The 5,037-nt window shown below is 35.7% G+C and overlaps 1 protein-coding gene across 1 annotated transcript in view; it reads right to left on the reverse strand.

The window, feature by feature from the left end:
- Positions 1 to 5,037, reverse strand: part of LOC139963728 (U3 small nucleolar RNA-associated protein 6 homolog) — a 70,217-nt gene that overhangs the window by 51,691 nt on the left and 13,489 nt on the right. The gene's annotated exons all lie outside the window — the stretch shown is intronic.

A 5,037-nucleotide genomic window follows, 5' to 3' on the forward strand; every position in this document is an offset into this window, starting at 1 on the left:
AAATTTATTTAAAAACGGAAAAAAGGTTTGAACTGTTTCGTACCGATGTAAACGATACATGATAACACATGCCAATGCAATTACAGTAAAAACATCATAGATATAATTACTTCAAATCTGCTTTAAACTATCAGCAAAAAAAAGGTATAAGTTTGCATCTTTAAATATTTTTAACACCTTTTCATTTTTATTGCATTTAATACTTGATGTTTTGTATCATTTTATTACCTTGTAAATAATAAATAAACATTCAAAGTCGTTAAAGGCCATATAATATCTTTCATTGTTTATTCTACTAACCTTAATGTTTCAACATAACCATTTTTGGATACCTTTCTATTTCCCAAACGCTGCCAGTGCAAAAGAATCCTGCATGAGTGTACAGTATAAACAAATGTTTAATAGGACCACCCAATAAAAATTTTTTTTTAAAAATACCATCGGTTTACTCTGACTGAAGAGACAAAATCTGCTGGAAATAAAGTCTTGCCAGTGAATGATAATAACAAACCTCTGCACTAATCTGCATATATGCAAAGTTGACTCCGCCCCAAAATGTATGTAAAATTTCAACCAAAAAAAAATTATGTTTCTTTTTAAATTTGTTGATTACCTCCCCTATCAATTTTCTCTCCTTAATTTACTTTCATATAACAATCCTGGTGGATAAAAACCTCCACAAATATGCTTTAAAATCTATTCACAATGTTAACAAACTTAACCAAACAATTGTTTCTGGCGAATCTAAAGACCTGACTGTGAAGAGCTCTTTAGAACACAACACAACTTGCTATGTATGAATCACTAGTGTGCAGGATTTACATGACACTAGAATAATTTCTCAATCGTTGGCAAGAATCTTCATGTGTTACAGCATACCAGTATCACAGCAGACAAAACGGATGAAACAAATCACATGATATCCTTCAAAGGTCACATTGAATCTGATAAACGGCACAAAAACTACACAACAAAAAAGAGAGGGAGAAGAAAAACAACCAAAGATCACTTCTACAACCCTGTAACAGGTTAAGACAATCACCTGTACGGATTCAAAGTACTTTATTACAAGGAAATTGCACACAGTTGTGAAACGCGATCGGGGATATGTTGCCATTCCGAACACATCGTGACCAAACTTAACCGTTGTTTCATATACACACGATTATGAGGAAATGATCCAAGTTTGAGAGATTCAAAAAGTTTTGCTTGTACCAGAGGAACAAAGAATCTGTCAACACACTCCCCCCCCACCCTCTGCACCCCTTCCTCCACCCCAAATTCCTATTTATTTTTTTTGTGCTCAAACTTAAGATTAATATTAGTTGATGCAAAGATTTTGTAGACATAGGAATGTGACCTAATGGGCAAGATTATCAAAGCATAGTGAAAATGATACTCTTGAATTTAAATAACTCACTACCACAAAAATTTGTTTAAGTAAAGTCAAAATGGGTAATATAGATTTTGAAAATCTCGAAAGCAACCCAATAGCCAAATCCCAGGATCAAAACAGCTTCTGATTGGACAATGATGTAGTTTCCTCCCATAATTTAAACACAAACAAGGGAGGGGGGTACTGTTTTCAAGTACAAGTTTTGGTTTCCTTGTGTTAGGCTACTACAGAAGCTCTCTGGATTATTGTTACTCTCCCTTACTGTATGTAATTGCTAACAGCTCTAGTTCAACCTAGCTAGTACTGTGTGAGTAACATGATCACCAAGAGCTTCAGAAACTGCAACAGTAATTCATGGGATGACCCAGGTACCAGTTTTAGGATAAATAGTACCTCCTTCCTGGAATGTTTACTTCAAATTTGGATACACACTAATGTTTGAAATAATAGAAACTTGTAAAAGTATACACTACCCTATTAAGCAAAACATTGTGAATATTGTCAAATATTATCAGATCAATATTGCTGATTGATCAATTCACCAACTGTCAGATCTTAATTACTAACAAGGTCCTTGACACAGTTGGTTTATCTTTCCTGGGTTATTAATTTCCAACTAAACTCATCCAAGCACCCGATGACGAAATGGAACGCAACAATTAAACTGACCCAGTTTGCAAAATAATGTAAACACTGAATTTTGAAAATGTTGCATCATGCCCAAGGAAAGATGACATCAAAATTTATTTATATATATATATATATATATATATATATATATATATATATATATATATATATACCATACATCCAGGAAAGATTACATCAAAACATATTAATATATGTATACCATTATCATATATCCAGGAATTTGAGAGGGGAAGAGGAAGAGGAAGGGGTGGAATGACTATACCAAGGTGCAAAGGAAATCATTAAGATCTGCACTTCTCTTCTCTTAACAAAACAGCTTGCTGTGTTTCAACTACCAAGTTTTGTCAGGCATTAAGAGAGGGACGGACATGTTTCATTATTTCTGTCATAGGGTTTGACATTATCCCGACTCCGAATGTGAACTGCTACTTAATATCAAACAGGACACTTGGTTCCAATGACTTCTTAAAGCTTGTAACAGAAATCATTCTTCTTTTTTCCACGACTTCCATCGGACCAATTTTACACCTCTCCGATGGTTGAGCTGCCTGCAATGTTTTGATTAATAAGGTAAACGAAACAGGAAGCACATAGGCAATACAGGAACCCTAGAGGTCAATGAAGGCTGGATTACCTAGAACGTCTCCTTGATCTGCACCTTCTCTATCAAGTGTTCCTCCACCGCAAACAAATTCGCCACAATTGGTCAATGTTGTTTGACGGAAATTCTTGATCAATTTATTGGAATTCCAAACTTATCGAAAGGTTAAAAAAATCCAGTAAAATGTTGTAATGACGAAAAATTAAAAAAGGTTGACCACTGGCATCACCAGGAAGTTGGTTGGTTGTGGAGAGGTACACCAGAACAGCAGTATAACACATTGCAAACCAAATATAACATTTTACAAATGAGTGTGTGTGGTGGGGGGGGGGGGTGAGGCAAGGGTGGGAGGTAGGAACAGGAAAATGAACACTCCAAATTAGCCCTTGAAAACTGTGCCACACATGTCAAGAAACAGCATCGATGACAATTCTTGTGCGTAACAGGAAGTAGGCAGAATTAAAACTTGTGATGTAAACAGAGTCCCTTCCTAATGAAAACACACTGGATAGGTTGGAGAGTGATTAAGATAATAAATGACCACTGCATACTGGGAATATACAGTCAAATAACATGTCTGTTTGCAGTCTTGAAATCTGAAGATACTTTTCGGCCCTTGAGTTATCAATTTCTCACCATTTTAAACAAACCTTCTCCTAAATTAGACTTACAGTTAAACGAAAAAAACATCCTATTGAATTACATATTGCGATTTCTTTTTTTACTATTAGTTTTGATTAAACTTACAGAGATTAGGAAGCTATACTTAACATTTGACCAGGACGTAAGAAATTGGACCATAAATTTAGGACATAATTTTTTTTCCCAAAATGATTGGGGGAAAAAAGGTGTCCAGTCACCTGCTGTGACTGAAACTGAGGTGTGACTTCTGGTTATGAGTGAGAATGCCAGCTGTTATGTGGCTCTTGACACAGGAACAGTTAAATAGGGATAGCCATTGATTAAAGACTGACAGCTCAGTTAGTATAAACTTGCACAAAATATTGAAAACCTGAGGTCAGTGGCTAGATTCCCTTTGAGGCAATCATATCTATACTGTTTCTAAATTTGTTAATCATTTCCCACTGTTTCCTATACATGCAGTTATACAATTTCAAATTTAATAGGGCAGAAACTGGACAAATAGCAACAAATTTCGAAAAAATGGAGTCACAATTTTTCAGTGGCCCACATTTGGGTTATGCCCCCATAGATTATGGACCGGTCATCTATATGAAAAAAAAAATTGGGCAATTATTATATGTCACAATTTATACCAGCATCTCACTATTAACAGACTGTCAGAAGAAAGTGATGGGCCACAAATCAAAGGACCAACTATTGACATCTTGAGGGATGCCGGAATTGAAGCTGTGATAATCAAAAGCTGGGAATAGTTTACACCGGTAATGCTTCACAAAATTGGCAACTTGCTATACAAGTGGAAAGATGCATAGCAGTCTGTGTACACAGAAGCCATAGTATTTTATAAGAGAAAAATATCATAGCAAACCCAAAACCATCACAAAAACTTTGAGCACTAAATTTATTTTCCCTGAAAAGAATGTTTTAGTGACAATGTTACCTTACAACGATATGTATATTTAAACTTGACAAGGCCAAATATGACTAATCCTGTGTCTTACAGGGACACCATGAATGTTGCAGAGTTGGATACTTCATTTATCGAATAATCCTGACAGCCAATGACTCACATCCCTTCCGTCACCCCCCCCCTCTCCCCTCCACCCCTCAAACTTCCTCACTTAAAGCACAGGAGAGCAAAATCACTAGTGCAGTTCTACCTTTGGTAAATATTGACTTTAATATTTGAGTCTTGGACACCACACATAGTTAAATACTTTACAGTGCATGAATTAATACTATTTAGAGTTAACATTCAAACATTATGCAAAAGTAGAATTGCATAAGCTCACCACCACTGTCTTTGATGTAAACTATTGACATAAATTTTGAAGTCTTGCCACACCACAAGTGGTTAAATTTATTTTACGGTGCATGGATACTGAACCGTTTCACTTGACATCACAAAATCGACCTGTATCTGTACTTTTACAAGTTCCGGCTCTTTCAACACATTTCTGCAATATCGTACACAACTAATAGTGAATTACACATACATTCCTGATAACAAGCACCGACAGGGCACTTGGCTTTATCCAATCATCAGTCGCCAACATATTATGACATCATTTCACGATTTTACATCATGGTAACCTATGCTGTTAGTGCAACAATTTGATCACCTGTTTCTGGGAAACTTATTGTCATCCTGACCTTGAAAGGGAGAATTGTCTAAGCAGTCAGAAGGGTTAAACGGATCGTAGAGTGGCAGAGTACTTAACACTAATATGGAAAAAAACAATAT

This window comes from Apostichopus japonicus, chromosome 22 (assembly GCF_037975245.1).
Source record: "Apostichopus japonicus isolate 1M-3 chromosome 22, ASM3797524v1, whole genome shotgun sequence".
Lineage (NCBI taxonomy): Eukaryota > Metazoa > Echinodermata > Holothuroidea > Aspidochirotida > Stichopodidae > Apostichopus > Apostichopus japonicus.